General features: G+C 43.5%; 1 protein-coding gene and 1 non-coding gene across 2 annotated transcripts in view; both read right to left on the bottom strand.

The window, feature by feature from the left end:
* Positions 1-535, bottom strand: part of PTGFR (prostaglandin F receptor) — a 52,572-nt gene extending 52,037 nt beyond the window's left edge. Inside the window, exon 1 of the mRNA XM_060232079.1 lies at positions 400-535. The gene's annotated coding sequence lies outside the window, so the exon portion shown is untranslated. The remainder of the gene's footprint in view (positions 1-399) is intronic.
* A 12,537-nt stretch (positions 536-13,072) lies between these two features.
* Positions 13,073-13,191, bottom strand: LOC132567833 (5S ribosomal RNA). The gene has a single exon (XR_009555118.1). It is a non-coding gene; the product is annotated as a 5S ribosomal RNA (ribosomal RNA).
* Positions 13,192-25,556: the final 12,365 nt, after the last annotated feature.

Here is a 25,556-nt window from a genome sequence, read left to right as displayed (position 1 = left end):
CCACTCCTCCACTTGCACCTGCTGGAATGGCCTTGGGTTGGCCATAGCTATCGCAAAGGTTGTCCTTGAAAGGGCAGCTGCTGTGAGAGCCCTCTCAGCCCCACCCACCTCACAGGGTGTCTGTTGTGGGGGAGGAGAAGATATAGGAGATTGTAAGCCGCTCTGAGTCTCTGATTCAGAGAGAAGGGTGGGGTATAAATCTGCAATTTTTCTTCTTCTTCATTGCAAGGAATCAATCAGGCGCTGTCACAAGACCTATAAGGGAAAGTAGCAACCAGCGCCTTCCCGCCCGAGCAGCTCAACAGTCGCTGCCTTTCCTTCCCCAGAGCCGACCAGCAGCTTCTTTCTCCACAAAAGTTTGCATCGCAGTTAGCCGCAAAGCGCGGGAAGACAACTTACCTCAGTTGCTCTAGACCAGGCAGCGGGCGCTCTTCTACCCCGCTCCACGTCCATCGCAGCCACCGGCTCCGCAGTGCAGGCGGGCTGACCGGCAGGCTGCAGCACGTTGCTTCCGCCCATTTCACTAGGCGGAGAGAGCTTGCTGTTTCTCTTGCCCCGACCCCAAAGCTCGCCCACATTCCCGCCCCTTTCAGCAGGCGCGAACGTCACGCTTGTTGTCTGCCTCCTCTGTCCTCCCCCCCCCCCGCCTTTGCACAGCCCTCCTCCTGTGAGGAAAGAATTCTTTTAATGGTGCTTTTCCAGTCAGGCATCCGCCCTCGAGCTCAGCCAAGGGCCAGAAGGAACACCTGAAAGCGGGGAGGGGGGGGGTGCGATTATCATAGTAAAATGAAATTAAACATACCCGTGAACACCCCAGTCAACAAGGAAGGGGCTTCTCGGTTGGATAACATCGATTACTCTTTATAAAACAGTCTTAAACTCTAAACCCCAATTGTTCCTTTGGTTTGGCAGTTGCCCTGAGGATTTCATATAAAAATACTTAGCCCCTGACAGCTTCAAAATACTGTACAAACAAGGCTGCGCTACAGCAGTCAAAGCCACTGAGAAAAAAGCGCTGCGTTTTTTTTTCCTTATCAGAAGTTTTTTCCTTCATTATGGTTTCCCCTAAAGGTCACAAAAAAGCAGGAGACCTGAATTACTCCAAAAGTCTCTGTTGGGCTTTCAGAGGATGTGGCTGATAAAAGCAGCCCTTTATGAAGACATAAGAACATAAGAGAAGCCATGTTGGATCAGGCCAATGGCCCATCCAGTCCAACACTCTGTGTCACACAGTGTGTGTGTGTGTACACACACACACACATACTGTGGCTAATAGCCACTGATGGAACTCAGCTCCATATTTTTATCCAATCCCCTCTTGAAGATGACTATGCTTGTAGCCGCCGCCACCTCCTGTGGCAGTGAATTCCACATGTTAATCACCCTTTGGGTGAAGAAGTACTTCCTTTTATCTGTTTTAACCTGACTGCTCAGCAATTTCATTGAATGCCAACGAGTTCTTGTATTGTGAGAAAGGGAGAAAAGTACTTCTTTCTCTACTTTCTACAAGAAGGCTGATGTCTGTTAGTGAAAACATACTTTCTCCTTTTCTCCAGAAGCTGATACACTAAAAGATTATTGTCTTCATTGCTTTGACTCAGTGGTCATTTTGTAGAAAGATAGGTAGTGGAGCTCATCCAAGGATTGTTATGCAGCTGCACCTACTATTCAATGGACAAGGAGGTGGAACTCTCAGAAAGAGGAGGCGGAACTCTCAGAAAGGTTCAGGAGCTGTGCTCCTGTGAGCTCCCACTGAATCCGAGGCCTGCTTTGACTACAGAAAAGAATCTGCAATATATCTAGTCTAGCATGATCCCTAGAGTCAATGGTGTGGGTCTGAAGAAAGTCCCAAATTTTCTAACTAAAATGTTTGCTCTTGTTAACAGTTTGTGATATACTCCACATGTGCACTATAACTGGTGTGTGTAGTAAAGTTATTTGTATGAAGTGCTACAGACATGGTTTGTGTGTGGGAGTAGGGGGAGAAGGGTCACTTAGGGTGCAGAGGCACCACTAGGCACCCCCCTCCGCCCCCCCGCTCTCAGCTTCCTGGGTTGCAGACAACGCGTCAGCATGTGCTCTCTTTTGAGCCTGGCTTCCTTTGCAAGGGAAGCCGGGTTTGAAGGAGAACACACCCCGCCTGGCTGCTCTTGCCTTAAAGACAGCTCGCCCAGAGTCTGCCCAGCCCTTCCCTGCTGCACTGCCATGCCTGCCCTCCCCATGAGCAGGTGTGGGGCAAGTGCAGGTGGGGGGGCATAGGTAGGGCCAGCTCACCCTCTAGGCAAATTAGGCATTTTCCTAAGATGTTGGGGGCGCTGAATTGGGTTCTCTTCTCCCCTCTTGGAACCCAAGACAAATGACTAATTCAGCAGCAGCAGCGGGCAGGCCACCTCCCCCCCCCCCGCGTGCTCAGAGGAGAGCGACACCAGCCTTCTGCTTACCCGCTTTGGCAGGCATCAGTAGAGCGCTCTCTCTTAATAGAGAGCAGAACAAGGCTTCACTCCCCCCACCCTTTCTGTTTATTGTTCACATTTACAGACTTTGTCTGATGCCTCTATTGAATGCCCTGCCTCCTAATCACAACCCTGGTATTCCTTGGGAGTCTTCTATCCAAATACTAGCCAGGACTGACCCTTCTTAGCTTCCAAGATTTGACAAGATTAGGCTAATCTGGGCTATACAGATCAGGTCTTATTTTAAATAGAAAGATGTGCACAGAATACATAAAGAATTCTACCTAAGCCTTTGAGAGTTGCTGTCAGTCATGGTGTATAATGCTAGACCTCTGATGGACCTATAGTTTGACACAGCTTGATGTTTTCACTTCAGTCTACAGTGGAGGAAAATAGTTATCTTTCATTATACAAAAGAGGACTTGGCCTCCACTCTGAGTTTTAGGTTGGCTTTTTGCCTTGTGCAGAGATTTCTGGCAGGTGTTCCAGAGTCAATTGTTAAAGGCTACCTTTTGGAAGTAACTGGAATCATGGGATACACTACATCTGGTATGTCATGGTGACTGAGAGAATAAACTATGATCTAAGAGGCTGCCACCTCAATTTTCCACTTGGCCACTGTCTTGACATATATGTACAGATAAGCATCCTTCTTTCTTCCCTCCCACACAGTTTTTTTAACATATGTTTTGGTAGGGTGAGGACTGCCAAGAGCCACCATGGATGCTGGACAAATATTCCATCTCCCCCCGTATGACCCTGATTCAAAGAAAATATCATAACAAAGAATGAGTTGCTATTACTATGAATCTATGCCAGTAAAGGTATTTAGATTGGATTCGATTGGATAGTAAAAAAGAATTAGCCTGTTTGTCCATCTGTCCATTTATGGCAAGAATAACTCATCAGAGAATAACACTAGGAGGCTCAAAATTGGCCATCTGCTTCAGGATGATTGGGGGAATTCCAGTGCCAAGGTGAGATACCCCCTCCCCCCTCCTCCCTTACGAGCACTGCTCTCAGTGTTGGCTTGGTTGATACTCGGCATGATCTGTTAGTAAAGCTTGCTTCAGGCATCTAGCCAATAGTTAGAGTGCCTTTTACTGTGCTCAGGCCTCCCTGCACCCCTAGTGGATGCAGGTAGAACTGCATTTAAAGGAAAATAGTTGGAAAGGCATTCAGTTGGATGCAGCACGATGCTGGCTTCAGGGGCCTCCAGCTGACTTGGATCTCCCCAAATTTTGTTCCCTCATTCCCCTCCCCCCTGGACCTGGTGAGGCTAATCAATGGGCCTGTTTTATTGTAATAAATTAGTCTGACTAAATAATTCTGCAAAGTAATAGGCTTGCCTCTTATATAAAGTCAGGGTTTTTTTGTAACAGGAACTCCTTTGCGTATTAGGCCACACACCCCTGATGTAGCCAATCCTCCAAGAGCTTACAGGGTTCTTCTTACATGGCCTACTGTAAGCTCCAGGAAAATTGACTACATTGGAGGGTGCGGCCTAATATGCAAAGGAGTTCGTGCTATTAAAAAAAAGCCCTGTATAAAGTTAAAGAGACTGGAGTCAGATGAATTACCTACTTCTGCTGTTAGTATTTCAGCAATGACTAGACTCAGGAACTGAAGGACCTTCTTTATAGGTCCAGATTAGAGTTGCCAAGTCCAATTCAAGAAATATCTGGGGACTTTGGGGGTAGAGCCAGGAGCAAGGTTATGATATGCATAATTGAACTCCAAAGGAAGTTCTGGCCATCACATTTAAAGGGATCACACACCTTTTAAACGCCTCCCCTCCATTGGAAATAATAAAGAATAGGGGCATCTTCTTTTGGGCTCATAGAATTAGACCCCCTGGTCCAATCTTTTTGAAACTTGGGGGGTATTTTGAGAAGAGTCATTGGATGCTATGCTGAAAATTTGCTATATGTAGCTCAAAAAACAGCTCCACCACAGAGCCCCAGATACTCGCAGGTCAATTCTCCATTATAATCAATGGGAATTGGTCTCCATAGGGAATAATGGAGTGCCCAGCAGATACTTCCCCCCCCCCCGCTTTCTGATGACCCTGAAGTGGGGGGATGGCCTCCAAACTGGGAGATCCCCTGCCCCCACCTGAGGTTTGGCAACCGTAGTTCAGATAGATCATCACAGACTAACACTACATGGACAATTTTCTATGGGATTACCTCATGCTACGGTAATCCATGCTACGGTCACCTCAAGAATAGATCACTGTAATGCTCTCTACATGGAGCTACCCTTGATGCTAACCCGGAGACTACAACTAGTGCAGAACGCTGCGGCACAGCTGCTAATGGGGCTGCCGTGACGGGAGCACATTCAGCCAGTGCTGAGAGAGCTGCACTGGTTGCCTGTTGTGTTCTGAGTTCGCTTCAAGGTGTTGGTATTAACCTTTAAAGCCCTCTATGGTCAGGGACCTGCCTATCTACGGGACCGCCTTTCCCCATATATCCCCCAGAGAGCACTGCGATCAGGAACAAAAAATCTGTTGTCTGCCCCTGGCCCAAAAGAAGCCAGGCTATGTATAACGAGATCCAGGGCTTTTTCGGTGGCGGCACCAGAACTTTGGAACACCCTCCCAGAAGCTATAAGGGCCCTGTGGGATTTGTCTGCGTTCCATAGGGCCTGTAAGACCGAATTGTTCAAACAGGCTTTTGCGGTTTGATTGAAAAAAGGCTGCCACCGGACATCCTACAGAATGCTGGCGATCTTGGTCGAGAAGTCAATACCGCCTATACTGGACTGAAATAGTGCTATAGAATGGTTTTAAAGTTAATATATGTAAATTATGGTTTTATATGTTTTATTGGATTGATTGTTTTTATAATGTTGTAAGCTGCCCTGAGTCCACTTGCGGAGAGGGCGGGATATAAATGGGAAGAAATAAATAAATAAATTTTACTGCAAAGGAACTTCAAGAACAGAATGGAGAGAGAAATTGCTGAATAGCAAATTATTATGAAACTTGGAACAAACACCTTCCCAGGGCTGAACGGGGATGTTGGGGAGGGGGGTGGTAATCTCATTACGTATGCTAAAACCACTCTCACTGAGTATAGCTATATATCCACAGTATTCCAATATATTTCTCTTTTAGAATAGTTTCAGAATAACGTGGTTTTTTTTATTGGCATACTCAAATAAGGGATATTGGCTGTTTATCTCAATACATATACTAACCCATCTTCCACTATATTTTAATGTATTCTTTTTTTCTAATGGCAAACTAGAATGATGTTTATATGTGTGTTACATGCTTAAATTAAATCTATGAGAAACTAATGCCCTCGTTTTAAACCCAGAGCTAACATTACAACAGACTCTTATTTATTGCACTTCACACCTAATGGCATAGACATCAATCTGCTATTCTTACATATATTGTTCCTTTGTTGATGCAGCCCAGTTAACATAAACTAACAATCACCAGACCCCAAATTGTGATTCTTTTCATCTGCTAACAAACATTTCCATGATTTTGCATACTAATTCACTGCCCACTTTCTCTTTATTTAGGACTATTTGCCATTCCATCCTGTTGTTTGATGAAGTGTGCTTCTAGCACATGAAAACTTACATTCTGAATAAAACGTTGTTAGTCTTAAAGGTTCAGCTTGACTCCTACTTTGTTCTAACCCCTCTTGTTGGATAAGGAAATACAAGTAGTGTAATAATATTGCCTCTAATGTTCCTAGAGCTTCTAGGAATACTACAGAATCACTTGTGACTTGGGCACAATAGACTGTTCATTGTAGGAATCCATAGGGAGAGGAACAAGAGAATTCCTTCCAATTCCTCTGCTTTATGTCTTTACAGTGGATGCCAGCTAGACAAGATTCTGAAGCTACAACCACCTAAATTTTAAAGAAGAGAGAATAGTAGCCCAAAGCAGTTGACTCTAGAGAACAGTCAGACAACTGTGGGAGCTTTGAATCTCTGGAGAACTATCTGACTCAACCTAACAAGCAGCTGGGAACCACCATCAGAGCACAGAGAAGGCAAGAAAAAGAAGATATTGGATTTATATCCTGCCCTATATTCTGAATCTCAGAGTCTCAGAGCGGTCACAATCTCCTTTATCTTCCCCCCCACACACACACACATCAGACACCCTGTGAGGTAGGTGGGGCTAAGAGAGCTCTTACAGCAGCTGCACTTTTTTAAAAAAAAAAATTCAAAGTTTATTGTTTTCTTGACACAAACATCAACCTCTTACAAAATACTATATCGTTCTGCCATATCAGTCTTGGTATATAAATACAGAACATAGATTTCTTCTTATAATTTCATCCGGGCACCAAAACCTCTAAATTTACATTGTCTTATACCTAAAACAGAGAGTGGAAATGGATTTAAACATCTACATTTAACCACCTAGTTTATAAAACTAAACATAGTACTATGTCATTTATTCATCACACCGAATTCTTGTTATCCTTTCCTTTTGTCATCCTATCAAACCATATATATAACTTCTTCCATTTATTGCTTGCTACTGATTTTGTCTCCCCCTTCAAAAGAGTTGAAAGTATATCCGCTTCAGCAGCTTGGAGTACTTTTTCAGTTACTTCCTCTAAATTTGGACATCTCTCTTTCCTCCAATACTTGGCTAATAAAATTCTAGCAGCTGTAAGAATATAGATCACCAAATGTTCATCTTCTTTCGGTATAACTTTGTTTACCATGGATAGTAACATAATCTCTGGTTTAAACTGAAAATCTAAACATAATACCTCCTTTAAAAATAAAAATATTTTCACCCAATATTTTCTCTCAATAGCACAGGTCCACCATAGATGATAAAACGTACCTATTTCAGTGCCACATTTCCAACAGTTAGGTGACAAGTTATTAGACATCTTAGATAACTGGACTGGCGTAATATACCATCTATGGAACATTTTGAAAAAGTTTTCCCTGTAGTTAACTGGCTTGATGATATTATAATTATTTTTCCACAATTGCAGCCATTGTTCTAAGTTAATGGTCTTCCCCAAATTCTGTGACCATTTAATCATCACTTCTTTTACCTTTTCGTCTTCTAATTTTATTTGCATTAAATAATTGTATACTTTTCTGATCGTTTTATCCTCCTTTGCCAGCAATATTTTATCGAAATCAAAATTCCCTTTAGTAAACCCACATACTTTATCTTTATTAAATTTAGCCATAATCTGCAAATTTAGCCACCAATCTATTTTTATTCCTCTCTGTTCTAAATCATCCCTCTTTCTTAATTTATCATCCTCATCCAACAACTCCTGATATGTTACAATATTCATGAATTCCCATAGTTGAGGTTTTGTAGATGCTTCTATTGGGGAAACCCATCTGGGCATCTTACTATATATCTTGTTTTTTATCTTTAATCAAACATCAAATATTGCCTTCCGGATCAAGTGATTAGTAAAATGCTTACTACCTTTATCTGTATACCAGAGAATTCTGCACGGAGCACCAGCTCACCATCACCAACACTATCTTCCAGCAGAAGAACAGTCTGAAGACAACCTGGATGCACCCACGGTCCAAGCATTGGAACCTTATCGACTACATTCTGGTGCGCCAGAGAGACCTTCGAGATGTCTTACACACCCGAGTAATGCCCAGCGCAGAATGTCATACGGATCATCGTCTTGTACGCTGCAATCTCCGTCTTCACTTTAAACCCACACCCAGGAGAGGAGGTATCCCTCGGAGGAAGTTTCAGGTTGGCAGCCTCCAGTCAGCCGAAGTTAAAGCTGCCTTCCAGGCAAAACTCCAGTCAAGAATTGAGGACCCCAGTTGCCCCACAGACCCTTCTCCAGAAGCACTCTGGGAACACCTAAAAACTACCGTCCTGCAGATCTCTGAAGAAGTCCTCGGGTTCTCCACAAGGAAGAACAAGGACTGGTTTGATGAGAACAATCAAGAGATCCAAGAATTACTGGCAAAAAAGAGATCTGCCTACCAAGCACATCTTGCTCAGCCCTCCTGTCCTGGGAAAAAAGCAACCTTTCGTGCTGCATGTAGCAACCTCCAGCGCAAGCTTCGAGACATTCAGAACGAGTGGTGGACCAAGCTTGCAGAGAGAACCCAGCTGTGTGCAGACACTGGTGATTTAAGAGGGTTCTACGAAGCCCTGAAGGCAGTATATGGTCCATCATATCAGGCTCAGAGTCCCTTGCATAGTGCAGACGGCCAAGTGCTCCTCACAGACAAGGCATCCATACTGAACCGGTGGTCGGAGTATTTTCAGGTTCTCTTCAGTGCCAACCGCGTAGTTCAAGATTCAGCAATCCACCTCACCCCACTTCAACCGGTGAAAACAGAGTTGGATGAGATCCCCACCCTAGAAGAGACTGTTAAAGCCATCAAGCAACTGAAAAGTGGCAAGGCAGCGGGAGTTGATGGAATTCCACCAGAGATCTGGAAGCATGGGGGCACAGTACTACATAGCTCACTCCACAAAGTACTTGTCACCTGCTGGGAACAAGGCAAATTACCACAGGACTTTCGCGATGCAATCATCATCACCCTATACAAGAACAAAGGGGAAAAGTCAGACTGCTCCAACTACCGGGGGATAACCCTGCTCTCCATCGCAGGCAAAATCCTTGCCAGAATACTCCTGAACAGACTGGTGCCCACCATTGCAGAAGAACTCCTCCCAGAGAGCCAGTGCGGCTTCAGAGCTAACAGGAGCACCACTGACATGGTATTTGTTCTCAGGCAGCTCCAAGAGAAATGCAGGGAACAGAACAAGGCTCTGTATGTGACTTTTGTCGACCTTACCAAAGCTTTCGATACCGTTAGCAGGAAAGGCCTGTGGCAAATCTTGGAACGTTTAGGATGTCCCCCAAGGTTCCTCAGCTTGATCATCCAGCTACACGAAGACCAGCGAGGCCAAGTCAGACACTGCAACGACCTCTCGGAGCCCTTCCCAATAGGCACAGGTGTAAAGCAAGGCTGCGTTCTCGCGCCAACTCTCTTTACGATCTTCTTTAGCATGATGCTTCAAAGAGCCGCAGTAGATCTAGATGATGACGATGGTGTATACATCCGCTATCGCACCGATGGCAGCCTGTTCAACCTGAGGCGACTAAAGGCACACTCCAAGACAATGGAAAAACTCATCCGAGAGCTACTGTTTGCTGATGATGCTGCACTTGTCTCCCACTCGGCATCAGCTCTGCAGCATATGACGTCCTGCTTTGCAGAGGCTGCCAAGCTATTCGGCCTAGAAGTTAGTCTGAAGAAGACAGAAGTTCTCCACCAGCCTGCACCCCAGGAAGATTATCACCCTCCCTGCATCACTGTGGGTGAATCAGTTCTGAAGACAGTCCAGCAGTTCAGCTACCTGGGGTGCATCATCTCCTCAGATGCCAAGATCGACAAGGAGATTGACAACAGGCTGGCAAAGGCAAACCGTGCCTTTGGCCAACTGCACAAAAGAGTGTGGAGCAACAAGCATCTGAAAAAAGGCACAAAGATCAATGTTTACAAAGCGGTTGTGATGACAACCCTCATCTACGGCTCCGAATCATGGGTTTTATACCGTCATCACCTGCGACTCCTTGAGCGCTTTCATCAGCGCTGCCTTCGCACCATCCTCAACATCCACTGGAGTGACTTTGTGACCAACACTGAAGTCCTCAAGAGGGCGGAGGTTACCAGCATCGAGGCACTGCTGTTGAAGACGCAGCTGCGCTGGGCAGGGCATATTTCTAGGATGGAAAACCACCGCCTTCCCAAGATTGCCCTGTATGGCGAACTCTCCACCGGCCATCGAAATAGAGGGGCACCAAAGAAGAGGTACAAGGACTCCTTGAAGAAATCCCTTAGCACCTGTCACATCAACCATCACCAGTGGTCTGACCTAGCCTCAGATCGCAAAGCATGGAGGCACATCATCCACCAGGCTGTCTCTTCCTTTGAGAACGCACGCATAGCTGGTCTTGAGGACAAAAGGAGATTGAGGAAGAATCGCACTGCTACAGGACCAACCCTAAATCAGACTTTTCCCTGCAGCCGCTGTGGCCGGACCTGCCTGTCCCACATTGGTCTTGTCAGCCACCAGCGAGCCTGCAGCAAACGTGGACTATTGCACCCTTCTTAAATCTTCGTTCGCGAAGCCAAGCCGAGAGAGAGAGATTCGCATGCCAACCTGTCAAGAGGTCATGACCTTCTAAAGCAAGAATTCTCTTATTTTCCAGGCTTATCCAGTCTTTCAACCAGACTGTTACATTTGCAATATAGTAGGATTCCCAATCTGGTAAGCCTAATCCTCCGTTTTCTTTCTGGTCACTTAGTATCTTCCATCTAATTCTTGGCTTTTTCCCTTGCCATATAAATGTCCTGACGAGTCTATTCAGTTTAGTGAAAAAATCCTTCTTAATTGCAAAATTAATTGTTTGGAATAAAAACATCACTTTCGGAAGAATTGTCATCTTAATAAGGGCAATTCTTCCCATAAAAGACAGTTGCAGACCTTCCCACTTCTTCAGTAGATTCTTGATTTCTTTTAGCGCAGTCACAAAATTGTTTTCATATATACTGCTACACTTGTTTGTCAAATTTATTCCTAAGTATTTCACTTTCTTTGCACTTTTAAAACCAGCTCTTATTTCCAAACGGTTAATCTCCTGAATTGTCATATTCTTAGTTAAGATTTTAGATTTCTGTTTGTTTATCTTCAAACCGGCTACTTGTCCATAGTCATCTATTTCTTTCAAGACCTCTTCTATTGATTCTAATGGATTTTGTAAGATTAGGGCAATATCATCGGCGTATGCCAGAAGCTTATATGTCTCCCCCTTTACCTTCAGACCACTTATATTGCTATTACGCCTGATGGATTCATTAAGAACCTCCAATGATAAAATGAAAAGTAATGGGGAAAGTGGACAGCCTTGTCTGGTTCCCTTGCAAACCTTTATTTCCCCAGTAGTATCCCCATTAATAATTACTTTAACATTCTGTTCACTATATATGGCTTGGACATTTGAGAACGAATATCAGAATTATTTTAGATACTCTGGAGTACTATGAGGTAAACAGTAATAAACATCTGGCATTAATCCTACTTGATGCGGAAAAAGCCTTTGATAATTTAGATTGGACTTTTTTATTGCAACAGCTTAAGATCATGGAGTTTGGAGAGGACTTCATAAGCAGCTGCACTTTCAAGGACAACTCCTATGAAAGCTATGGCTGATCCAAGGCCATTCCAGCAGGTGCAAGTGGAAGAGTGGTGAATCAAACCCGGTTCTCCCAGATAAGAGTCCGCACACTTAACCACTACACCAAACTGGCTCTCAAGGAGAGGCAAAGAGTTAAATCTTCAAGAGGAAAAAAAAAACTCTACATGAGTTTATTGGTTGTAGAGTATCCAGCTCTTCTGCCCTTTCTGATCTTGATCTTTTAGAACTATGAACCTTTGAGTACTATCGCTTTGAACATCCATTTTCTTCTGATCAAGAGAAGGACTCTAAGCAATCAAACACTACTAAGTCATGATCTAGGAGAGGATTATGGAACCCTACAATTCCTGAAAAGATGTGAAAGACTTGGAACAGCTTATGCTGTCTTTTACCCTTCTTGAAATGGGGAAAAGTCAAGAATAAGAAAGAGCATCCTGCTGCCTAGGTGGAAGACTCTGCTCTAGTGTCTGTACGCAGACTGGTGGTGAAAGGGACTGTCAAATCATAGCTGACTTATGGTGACCCCATAGGATTTTAAAACCAAGAGATGAGCAGATGTGCTTTGTCTGTGCCTCCCTTTGCATGGCAACCCTGGACTTCTTTGATGGTCTCCCATCCAAGTACTAAGCAGTGCTGACCCTGCTTAGAAGCCAACATTTGATGAGATCTGGCTAGCCTGGGCCAACCAGGTTAGGGCACCCTCAGACTAGACTGGCACACTGGTGTGTGTGGCAGGGGAGTGGCCCTTCCCAGGGCTAGTCTGACCTCTCAGTATGCTCCTGTGTGCCTCTGCAAAGCCATTCCCACAGTTTTTATTCACAGAACCCACGTGGCCCAAAGAGGGAGGAGGGTTTACTTTTGCAAATACCTGTGGCATTGCTTCATTTGTAAGCATAGCTTAGATTTCTGAGTGAAGCAGGGATGGGAAGTACACTGTCCTAAGGCCTTCATCCATCAGAACTTTGTTGCCATAACCTCCAGGCTAGAGTAGAGGGTAGAGTGCATCACCACAAGGTCTTCATATATGAGTACTTTGTCACTACACTCAGCCATCTGAATCAGGGAGGGGAGCACACTTCTATGAGACTGTTATCTGTGATCACTTTGTCACTAGCCAGAGTGAAGGGAAGTGTACTTCAGCAAGCTCTGAACATTTTGTTGCTCAACACTCAGAACTGAGACAGGGAGTGGAGCTCCTGTCTATGAGGCATTTGCCTGTTAAATTTTTAAAAAATCAAGTTATCTCACTCTAGGAAAACCAAGGCCTTTGATTTGCTTTCTACTAGGCAGAGAGGACCAGAATCATAACTGTTATTCCCTCTGGAGTCACCAAAAGCATGTGACCAGAGGAAGCTCTGAAGCTGTGACTGTTCGACCCCTAACACCAGCAAACGGCGCAACTGCATGCTCACATGCCTACAGCACCCGGTGTTCTCAGGCAGTCTCCCATCCAAGTACTAACCAGGCCCAACCCTGCTTAGCTTCCAAGATCAAATGAGATCAGGCGTGTTCAGTGTGGTATGGCCATAGGCCATGTTCACGTGCCAAGTTCACTCATGAATAAATTGTGTGGGGGATAGTCCATTGTGCTACACTAAAAGGAGTGCATTGGTGAGGAGAACAAAATCTTCCTTTTTTTCTCTACTCCACTATATCCTGCTGAACTCAGTTGCTTCAAGTGCCTTTTCCTTCCAGCAGTGGAAAGCAGTAAGGAAAGACAGAGAAAGTGGAAGTGGTTTAGCTTCCTTTATCTACATTCATTCTTCTTGTCCTGTAAAAAAAAAAAAAGCACTGTTAACTAAATTGCCCTCTGATTAAGTATGGGGGAATTTATAAGGTGGGCAAAGATGGCAAATGTGTGGGGTCAATAACGTATGTATACAGGAAGGAATCTACCCAGGACACCCTTTAAATAATGAGGAGATAGATGGTAAACTAAAATAATTTTTATTAGAAAAACAGATCAAGCATTTTTGTTGTTCATTCATACAGACAAGTCTGACTCTTTGTGACCCCATGGACACACCAGGCCCTCCTGTCTTCTACCATCCTCTGAAGTCTGCTCAGATTCGTGTTAGTTACATCAGTAATGCTGTCCAGCCACCTCATCTTTTGCCGTCCCCTTCTTCTTTTGCCTTCTGTCTTTCCCAGCATCAGGATCTTCTCCAGGGAGCGCTCCCTTTTCATTTGGTGGCCAAAGTATTTGAGTTTCAGCTTCAGCATCTGACCTTCCAGGGAACAGTCTGGGTTGATTTCCCTTAGGACTGACTGATTTGATCTTCTTGCAGTGCAAGGGACTCTCAAGGTTCTTCTCCAGCACCACAGCTCAAAAGCATCTATTCTTCTGCACTCGGCCTTCCTTATGGTCCAGCTCTCACAGCCATACCTTACTACTGGGAATGCCATCACTTTGACTATACGGACTTTTGTTGGCAGGGTGATGTCTCTACTTTTTATTATACTGCCAAAATTCGCCATAGCTGTCATCCCAAGGAGCAAATGTCTTTTAATAACCACCATCTGCAGTAACCTTGGATCCCAGGAATGTGAAGTCTGTCACTACTTCCATGTTTACCCCTTCTATTTGCCAAGGTGTGATGGGGCCAGATGCCATGATCTTAGTTTTTTTGATATTGAGTTTCAAGCCTACTTTTGTGCTCTCCTCTTTCACCCTCAACAAGAGGTTCTTTAGGTCCTTCTCACTTTCTGCCGTTAGAGCGGTGTCATCTGCATATCTGAGGTTGTTGATGTTTTCCCCAGCAATCTTAATTCTGGCTTGTGCTTCATCCAGGCCACCATTCCGCATGATGTACTCTGAATATAAATTAAATAAGCAGGGTGACAATATACATCCTTGTCGAACCCCCTTTCCTATTCTAAACCAATCAGTTGCTCCATATCCCGTTCTGACAGTTGATTCTTGCCCCTTATATAGGTTTCTCAGGAGACATGTGAGGTAGGCTGGTAAGCATACAGGAAAATAAATCATTAACAAACACACAGTCCTAAGAAAAATAGCAGGAAAATTGGATAGAGAAACACATAGGATGAAACAAAGACAGGGCAAATACTTTACCAGTCTTGAAGAACCCAGAAGCACGGATCAATAGCGATGACGATCAGGGAGGGGGGGGAGGGACAAGAAATGACCAGCATATCTTGCAAATACAAGGGCCCGAAACTGATCAGGTACTTGGGTGTGGCTCAAGCAGCAAGGTAGGGGTACCACAAGAGACATACCTGACTGGCCAAAAACCAGCCTTCTTATACTCAAATTTGTGTCCTGGGGTGCTATCAGGTGTCTCCTGACATCAGTCCCGGAGATGGCTCCCAAGGAAATTGACAAAAGGATTAATGGGTGTTGATGGTTTTACCTATTGGTGAATTTAGCACCAAATTGCTATCTATTGTGACACCAGAGCGAACACAATGGGAAAGGTCTATGTGACTGGATTAAGTCCTTGACGGTAATCACCTTTCTGGGTGTTTTCATTGTGCCGGACATTTGCCTTGATGGTCAGCCGGAACAGTCTTTTGTTGGGTGTGAAGATGTGACATTGAGCCTATTGTTGACTGCAGGACTGGCTTGCCCACTAGGCAATTGCCTAGGGCACTGGCAGGGTGGTGCGCCAAATTCAGCCTCCACAGCCTCGCTTGCTTGTCCCCAGCCTCGCCCGTCCTTCCTGCTGCTGCTGCCCCCACGCTGATCGTGAATGCGCCGGAGGGGCAGCATAGGAGCTGCCAGCCTCTGTCACAGTTTTACTCACTGATCAGTTGATCGTGCGGGGTGGGGAGAGGTCTTTCAAGAGACCCGGAACGCGGCGCTTTACCGTGGTTCCAGGCATTAAAATAGAGAGAAAGGGAGGGAGGAGGACATGCTGCCGGGGGGCAGGTCAGCAGATGTGGTGCAGTGCCATTGCGGGTCAGTGGGCAGCAAGGCTGCCTGAGGCGCTATGCCCCATAGAGCCAGCCCTGGTTGACTGTTGGCTTCTTCATTTACATCTCCATAGTATGGCTGGCATATGTGAGGCTCTCATCTTGCCATCATGGCATTTGGCAGGACTGAGGGTTATTGTTTTAGAACATCACTGCTGTTTGATGCTGTCTTCGAATGACAGGAATACAGTTGCAGTCTGCAGGGCTGGGCAGCTCTCTGGGAAAGCATGATCTGGAGTCCTTCTTGGTATGAAAAGCTCGAACAGTCACACCAATAGCAGGGGCAGGCAATGGAACTGTCTGGAGACTGGCTTGAAAGCACTGCTGCATGGTCCACACAGGATAAATGTCTATATTGGGCTGGCACATATGCCCAATACTTATGAGTCCAACAAGACTGAATGTCCAATAAGGCAGGATGCCTGGGAGTTCAGTAACACAAGTCCATAATAACTAAAAGTCCCTGTAGATCTGGCATCAAGGCCAGAGTACACACAGTCCATGAATGGTGGGAGAGGGGGGGTCCAGACCTCGAGGTTGTCCAGATGTCAGTGACCTTCAGGACAATCCCAGGACCCTCAGCCCAGACTCCCCCTTTGGTCCAGGGCCCAAAGGGATGTAGGCATCTCTCAGCAAACTCAATGCCCTGCAAGTGATCTGGCCCAAAATGGGGGAAAGGGAGGTGAGCACCTACTCTCCTGAAGATCTGACCGCAGCTGCCAGGAACCACCTGCATTGCCCTCAGCTTGACCTGGGTACACCGGCAGGCCCTACAGCTGAGTGAACTGGAGAAAGGGACCACCTGGTGGGAGCAGAGAGGGGCATACTGTTTAAATTTAGCTTATGAACACAGGCCAAGGAGGAGCCGATACACAAGATCACAGGTAGGCAAGTAACGAGGGTGCTGCCACAGAGAGACAGTGAAGGAGATTTCTGCTAGTCGAAAGAGTGACTGTGTATACAGAGGAGGAGGATCAGAATAATAATAATAGAATAATAGAAGAGGAAAGGAAAGGATCAATGGTGGCTCAACTGTCTCCCCTCCCGATGACCTGAGGGATTGGGAACAATCTGGTGCTGGGTGACTGAACAAGAGTCCTGGAGCCCAAAAGCCTGCCAGGTGGTAACAAAGGACACCCAGAGACAGACAGAGGACAACATCAGACAGAGTCAATAATTTTAATAGCACTATGGAAATCTTTTAACAATACACAAGATATTTTTTTTTTTCATGAATGCTGGTGAAAATAAAGTTCAGACAAAAAAAAAGTAATATATTCAGCCAAAGGCAAAGGTAACTTTTCATCTCCTAAAGAAGAAAATTACAAGAAAGTGGAAACAAATTATCAGTAATCAATTATCTGAAAGGAGTCACAGAATAAAGGACTACCAGACTAGTAGAAGTGAACTTGTGGACCTAGATTGTTCCTAGAAGGAAAGAAGAACAGGTAGTTAATTTTCTAGGGGAGAAAGAAGTAATGTTGAATGCAGAAAGAATTTACATAGCCTTTAGAAGTCTTTAGGCTCAGATTCTCAGATTTCCATTAGCATTTAATTAAGTGGAACTAGATTATTTATGATCCTTTGAACATTGTATGCATTTTAAACTAGATAACAATTGTGGAGATATCAATTTACAAGCTTAGTTATTTGAAGAGAAATTGGGAATTTAAAACTAGCTATGTTGATTTGCCTTGTAAGGATCATACAACTTTTTTTGTGAACTGGAAAGGTCCTAATACGTCAATGGTATGAGATGGATTCTGCATTTTTTTACATCATTGGACCAAACCATCTTATAAAACATATTTATCTGCCTCAAATTATTTATAGATACCCAAAGTCCTAACACAGTACATCCTATTTCTTCCTTTAGGAGTATGTTAGACTATAATCCCAATGCCTTTGCTTATTTTTCATAAGTTGGAACTCTCATTTGATTGCCATAATGGCCTAGTTAGATCAGGTGGAGAAATCTCACAAACTGTCACCAAGACCACAGTTCTTTAGATTGGTAATCCAACCTGACACCAAAGATTGAGGGCAAGTACAACCATTTTTCATTTATATTTTTAAGATTATCCAATATAGTGTTACTACAACACTATAGTTGTTTTTGCTGTAGCACAATTGATTTTCTAGAAATTATAGGTATTATATGATAACAAAGTAACATTATAAAATCAAGTGCATCTTTGATTTCTGCAAGGATGAGAAAGTATCTTTTACTAGCCAGACATCTTTTCAGGAACAACTGAACAAGTTCAACCATCAGCCATCTTTCTATAGACTCACAACATGCAAAATACCTGCATTTTCCTCCATATCCTTATATATGAGTCCCCAACACAATCCCTGTGATGGTGCCTGCTATGGCACCTGTTTACACCTTTCCTGGCACCCACTAAATGTTTTTAGAAAGTGGGAGGAGCCAGAAGGAACTTTTGCCCTGCTGAACTTCTGATTGGCCACTGCAGATTTGATTGGCTGTGCATATTTTAAATTGCTTTGGCAGCAGCTGTTGCCATGTGTGTAATGTAAGCTAATACAGCAGCCATTTGTGGCTGGTGCCACCTCCTGAAGCAGCTAGTTTGTGGCTGTACCCACCACTGTGTCAGAATTCCAAATGTGCCTGCAGACTCCAAAAGTTGGGGATCCCTACCCTAATACTTTCTTTCATTCTACTGTTATGTTTATCTACCACTAATAGTAACACAATAAAGCAATGCCATCCAGGAATTACCAAGTACAAGGAATTTAAATGCTTCATGTAATGTAATGTTTCATGTGATATAATCTGGAAATCCAGTCTACTCTTAATTACAGCTACTTTATCAACCCTTAATAAAGAGCCTAGAACTACAGTTAACATAACTGATTTTCGCAAAGTCTTAGTAAGTGTTGGTGGTTATTAGATTTACAAGTCCCTAGGTTGCATCCTGTGGATCTTCATAATATACACAAAATAATATATTCATCTGCATTCTATTTCCAGTCTGACTCAAGTCTGAAAACTTTCTGAAATGACAAAGTAATCTCTCCATAGAACAAAGTACAGGTTTAAAAAGTCATGTTATGTTGGAGATTGTACTTCCTGGACTAATTTGGATCACCTGGAAAGGTGGTTAATTCTGCCTATAGAAATTGTGCCCAGAGCTACAGCTGTCTGTTTTAGGGTTAGGGCTATGGAAGGAGGAAAAATTCAAATAGTGTGGAAAACTGTATTTTCCCCTGTGATGGCTAATAGTTTGAGGTGACTATTTCTAAGGGGACAGGCAGAAAAGACAGAGTCAACCACTCTTTTTAGCACTGCAACCCTGAATTAATTAGCTTTCCTCTCCTTGACTGACTACCCCACCCCCAGTTATCATCATTTTAAAGTAACCAATCAGAACAAAACACACAACAAAAATGTACCAATAAAAAAAATTACCTTAAATAATCCACCAAAAAGTCAATTAAATAACAATCATAATAGGTTTTATACAGAAAAAAATAAAAGAATTATGATCAACCTAAGAACTTTATAACTGAGAATATCATTGATCTACAAAACAAACTGACCAAAATCTGACAATTACATCTGGTTTGTATTTACATAATCTAAACTAATCTATGTCGGATGAGTTTCTCTATACAAATTGCTGGCCACAATAGTCTGCTGCAATTAACAAATAGTAAGATTCCTTAAACCCATAGGAAATTGAACTCTGTCAAACTTATCTAACAAAAAGTGACACTGGCTGAATATAGACAGACTATTTGGACCAACACAGGAACTCCCCACAGCCAGTGCATTCAAACATGCGCATATGGGTCCCACCTCACTCCCATCCTTATGTCATCCTCTTATGCCTCTTCTGCCTTAAAAAGCTACCACTTACTAAATGGTAGAAAATCTCCAAAGCGCTTCCCTGTCACCTTTCCCAGCTGTCTGAATAGCCGGGGAATGCCGGGGAACCTCCTCCCATGCACTTGAGCAGTCTGACCGCTCCTCTGCAGCACACGCAGCCCATCCCTCTTCTGGCAGCAGGGCGCATGCTCTCTGACCACCCCAAGGCAACTTGGACTGTGTCACCTTTTTTCTGAGCCAGGAAGCTGCCGCCCCAAGCTGCCTGTCTGTACCCAGTCACTGTGACTTCTGGGGCATCCTAATCCACACACTGTTAATTCCTTCTGAAACTAGATATGAGGAGCTTTGCACTTTTTCACAGCTCCACCAAAAATATAAATCTGACTGCAACTTATCCAGAATCTAACTTATTTTGAAGAACATGCTTAAGTCTGCATGGAGTTATATGCCATCAAAATATTTATTTACACCCCACCTCTCTCCCCAATGGGGACCCAAAGCAGCTTACATAGTTCTCCTCTCCTCCCTTTTATCCGCACAACCATCCTGTGAGGTAGGTTAAGTTGAGAGTGTATGACTGGCCCAAGGTCACTCAGCAAGCTTCCATGATAATAATAATATATTTTATTTATATCCCGCCCTCCCCGCCGAAGCAGGCTCAGGGCGGCTTAAAACATATAAAAATTACAATTTGCAATATAAAAACCTCAGTACAATACAGCACATAATTTGTTAAATAAAACCATCATAATTAAAACCATCATTTACAATTAAAATTAACATTTTCGGTGCTACCTATCAGATATTTTCCTCAGTAGGTTTGGTGGCTGGATATAATAGATTATGTCTACAGCAGGTCTACATTAAGTCTACATTTAAGCAAAGGCCATTTGAAAAAGAGTAGTCTTGCAGGCCCTACGGAATTGGTCCAGACTCCGCAGGGCCCGCACTTCATCCGGTAGTTGGTTCCACCAGTGTGGAGCTATGATCGAAAAGGCCCGTTCACGTGTGCTTTTCAATTTGGCCTCCTTCAGCCCAGGGATTGTCAACCAGTTCTTTCCCCCTGATCTCAGTACTCTCTGGGGCACATATGGGGAGAGACGGTCCCTAACGTAGGCAGGCCCTCAACCATATAGGGCGTTAGAGGTAATTGCCAGCACTTTGTAACGAACCCGGTATACAACTGGCAGCCAGCGCAGCTCACGCAGCCCTGGCCATATGTGCTCCCCCTTCAGGAGCCCTAATAACAGCCTAGCCGCCACATTCTGCACCAGCTGCAGTTTCCGGGTTCAGCACAAAGGCAGCCCCATGTAGGGGGGCAGGGGTTGGAGTGCAGTGCGGCATGCAGCACCGAAGAGAGTGGAGAGGGCAGGGGCTGTCGGACCGCCCCTGGTGTTCCGGTATTGAGGCTTGCATGGCCTGGTACCGGGTCATGACCCTGTAAATGGGAAACGCTGTTCTAGAAAGTCAAACAGAAAGGTAGCTCCAAAAAGTGCAGAGATCTCTGGTCTGGTTAGAAACTGCCTGTCAAAACCTTAAGAATCAGTTAAAAACTCAAGACCAGTGCTGGTGTTTCAAGAAAAGAGGTTGGGTACTAGAAAGAGTGTACCAGCCTTCTGGAAACCAAAAGAGTTAGAGAATATTCAAAGAAAATGTAATGAAGCGTTTGGTAAAGCACTGAAACAAAAGCCTCACAACATAAAAGATTTAAATAACTGTGAATAGCTTAAGAAAATCTCATTAGCCTGAAACATAAGAACTAAAGTATGTGCAAGTACTGGTTTTACTCAGAATTATCTATATTGAGTTACCTCAGAAATTTCAACCTCTGATTTCACCTGATCTTTCCCCTCCATATTGAATAAAATATTTTGCTAATTTTGAATTTCAAAATGTCTCAAGCAGTTTATGTTAAAGGGCAATTCCGATCCTTCCCTCAGGTTCCTGGGCTGAGCCATCAGTAAAATATACTGAGAAAGGATAGAACAATCAGAGTTCTTCAGGAAAGAAAAAAACTGACCACTGGGGCTGCTCAATCAAAAAGGCAAATAGAAATGGAGCATAAATCTTGCGTTTGAGGTTGGAAAGGATATGGAAACATCATACATGGATAGAGCAGAAAGCAAGAGTTTAAAGGGACTCCTCTCTATTCTATCATATGGTGACTGCATACTCCTGCTCTATGAAAAAAACTAACAAGATAATCACATTAAAAAAGAGAAAATTCAGTTGGAGTAAACTTGGCAGGACTATTTTGATGAGCCCATAAATTCTAACATTCATAATTTGATTAATTTATTTAGGCCTAGAGTCAACAAATCCATTAACCATACAAAAAATTAGACCCCAAATTTTGTCAATTTCACTAAGTAAACTAATGCTCAAAAGCATGATAGTGCATTTCTTTTGCAAAGGTTGACTAAAATACAAAGTCAGTTAAAGTTGTATAACAGGTGCTATCTTGAGCAAAATTAAATTATTCTAAGGTCAGTAAGCTTAAAAGGATGTAATTCTGCTTAGAACTTCACTGTGCTTTTCACTTCAAAGGAACAATTAACACATGCTTAAATCACCATACTGAAATAAAAGCATTTAGTTTTGGCTGGATTGTGTCCTTTACAGTGAACTGAGTGCTTTGCAATCATCATACGTTATTTAGAAAACCCAGCATAGCGTGGGGTTAGAGTGTCAGACTAGTATCTTTCCCACTCTTTGGGCTTTTTCCACCCATTCCTAGGCATCCCTGGAATCAGGGTGGGAGGTGGAGGTAGACACAGGCCCTGACAGCCAATCACTGCCATGTATTTGCAAATTGCAAGAGGCATATGCAGCTTTGTAAGGCTTGTGTTGCTGCTGGGCTATGCCTACCTTGTTTGGGAGGGGGGAGGGTAAACTTGCAATTCTGCCTATAGAATTGCAAGTTGCAATGCTCTCTGTCCAATTACAGGATAGTATTCTTTTTTGAAAACATTCTGTGCATGGGCAGACAGCATATGGAGTGCTGCTGCCTAGTGGCTAGACTCCAGTGCTGACTGGCTGCTTGGCTGAGGGATTCTGTAGCTGCTGGCCCCTGGCTTCAGCTGCTGCTGCTTTGTACCTTGGCCTCCTTGGCTGTGTGGACCATAGTGGATTGTACTCCTGGACTCATTAGGTAAGTTTGGGGGGTTAGGTAAGACATCATTAGGTAAGTTTGAGGGAAGATGTGTTTTTTTCAAAACAGGATTGAGTAGAAGGACTTTTTAAAACAGTGTCCCTTTAGTTATCTTGGTTAGGGTGGATGAGTGGCTTGCTTGGGGTGGGCTAGGTAGGGTTCTGTTGGGGTGCGGGGATTGGCTTACTCTCTCAAAGTTGTTCTAAAAGTTTTTAAAGATTGTTTTTCTTTCTAGCATTGTAAATATTTCTGTTGGATTGGTGTTATTCCTTTTAGTTGCTGGGGGATGGGGGTGTTGTTGTTCACATTATTTTTTTTTTGTGTAAAGAGTTTTGTTCATAGCCTGTGATGGTGATTTCAAAGTTCAGTGTTTTGATTTTTTGTTTTTTTATATTTCTTACGAGTTGACTGTTGTTTCCTTTGGTGTTTGGTCCTCTTGTTGGCTGGGGGGGGTGGTGGCTGTTGGAGTATGGATTATGTTGTGGATCTGCTTGCTTTCCTTGCTAGTTGCTAGTGTTGTTGTGGTTGCACAGTTGTGTGATTTCTTAAAGTTGGGGGTTTTTTAAGTGGAAAAATTGACATTTTCTTTTCCCCCATCATAGGAAACAACCAGGCTTTTTGGGAGCAGAAACGCACAGAAACACAGTTCCAGCTGGCTTTGCATCAGGGGTATGTGGCCTAATATGCAAATGAGTGCCTGCTGGGCTTTTTCTACAAAAATAGCCCTGGGGAACAAACCCCCTGGTCCAATCTTTTTGAAACTTGGGGGTTCTTTGGGGAAGATGCTCCTGAAGCTACACTGCAAATTGGGTGCCTCTGCCTCAAACCCCAGCTCCTCCAGCCCCCAGACATTATACCCTACATTTTGTTATTGACTTCAATGGCCCATAGAATAATGGAGCCATATATTCAGGAATAGTCAAATATCTCCTAAATCAGTTCTGGGTACCAAACCTGATATTCAGGGATATTCAGCCCCCTTGGATATTTTTGCCCCCAAATTTAAATTATACTTCTTCTTTTTGCACATCCCCAATAGCAATTCTTGGTTTACTTACATGCAAATCATCAAGCACAACTACTGAGCAGTATCAGTTTGTTTCAGTGATTAAAACCACTGACTTGGAATAAAGGCTGTATAGTACCTCTGGTGAATGCAGTTAGATTTGAGCCCAGTAGCACCTGAGAGACTAATAACATGTTCCGAGTGTAAGCTTTTGCAAGATAAAGCTCCCTTCATTAGACACAAACAAATGTGGTGGATTCTGCCCCTGGTCTCTATGTGCAGTAGGCAAAGAGGTTTACTGCTCATGTTTACAGACCTTGTCTGATGCCTCTAGTTATCTTCACTATATCTGCAACATGCAAAGACTGTTGTCCACAGGAACAGAGTAAAGTCAGGAACTTAATCAGATACGCACCTAAATACATGCATTTTGTTTGTCAATAGAAATTATGGAGACTGATGTGAGATTGTGTTGCTTTTAATTAACAGCTAGGTAGGGGTACAGGAGTTCTATTAAGCATTATATAACTAGGATATCACACATAACTCTGTTCTTCAAATACAGTTGCACACATTCCTGCTTCCATAAATGCAGTTTAAACAAATCCAGAGGATTAGGCAGTAATGCTCTTTTTGTAATGGAATGGAATGAATTGTTGCTTGAAGTGTGTCAATAAGAAAATCTGCATAATGATTTATCAGTCTCCTACTATATTTTCTGACTGCCAGCTCATCTGCTTTCAGGCACCTATATGTTTGTGAGTAAATTAAGGGTAGTCTTTAAAAAAAAACCTCAGTGTATTTCTTAAAACCATTTTGATACTAGATTCCTTCAAGCTTCATAATTTGAGTGGCAGACAAAACATTTTAAAGGGCCACAAACAGTTTTCAGTGGTAGTACATCACATGATGGCATCACACAAAGGGCCGAACTAGATGTTATGGTCTATTTATAGTTAGACCCATGGCCACTGATGCCATTTTTAAGAAGAATATGACGATTTAAAAATGCTACAAGGGGGAGAGCAGAATGCCTAGTCCTGCTGTGCCCTTGCCCAGTCAGGATGGAGTCCTCATGGCATTTTTAAAAGGTCAAATTCTTCATTAAAATGGCATCGCTGACCTACAGGTCGGAACTGAGATCCCTTGATGCTGGCAATAGCTGAAAAGCAGTCCTTCCCTATCCTGTACATATAAATTATAGTTATAAGGCATCAGCAATATAATTATGGCACAACATAGCCCTAATCTTTTGGAGCACATTTCTCATTCCCTGAAGCCCCCAGGGTTTCTTCTTTCTTCCCATATCCCCCAACCCCATTTCAAGATAAATGGTAAATTTGCCATTCTCTTTGCAGCAGAGACTTGAATCATATGTGTGAGGAGAAAAACTACAGTTCTGGTCAAGTCACATTGCTTCCTCTTGTCCTTCCTCACATAGTTCTCCTCTCCTGCACTGAATTTCTTCCACCATTACTGGTAAGGCCATGGTTTGGGGGTTGGAAGTATAATAAATTGGACAAGAAGCTCTCTCTCCTCCCCAATATTTTCTATCTGCAAAAGAATAAATCTTAAAGATATACATGAATATCAAGTCAGTTTCCAAACTACCCCAACAGTTCAATAAATTTTATAGTTGTCTTCAGCCTTGTATTTTTGAATGAACTATGAGCATGTCAAAATAAATGGGTTGTAATATTATGACTCAGCTTGGTTCATTCTGGGTTTGGATTGCTTTATATGATTGGATTGTAAGGTCACAGGTAGTCGTGATGACAGCAGGACCCAATTCAGTTATGTTGTTTTCTGCATTAATACAGAATAGAAGGCAGAAGGGGGAATCACCACCCAGCCCAAGCCATGCCTTTCTCTCCCAAACCCCACAAACCATTTTTTCTCCATTCAGGTGTTAATTCTCCTAGGCACCCCCTTGAGGTTCCTGACACTGCCG

This window comes from Heteronotia binoei, chromosome 2 (assembly GCF_032191835.1).
Source record: "Heteronotia binoei isolate CCM8104 ecotype False Entrance Well chromosome 2, APGP_CSIRO_Hbin_v1, whole genome shotgun sequence".
In the NCBI taxonomy this organism is placed as follows: domain Eukaryota; kingdom Metazoa; phylum Chordata; class Lepidosauria; order Squamata; family Gekkonidae; genus Heteronotia; species Heteronotia binoei.
Note: the sequence above shows the minus strand (reverse complement) of the source record. Positions and strands in the feature narration are given on the sequence as shown.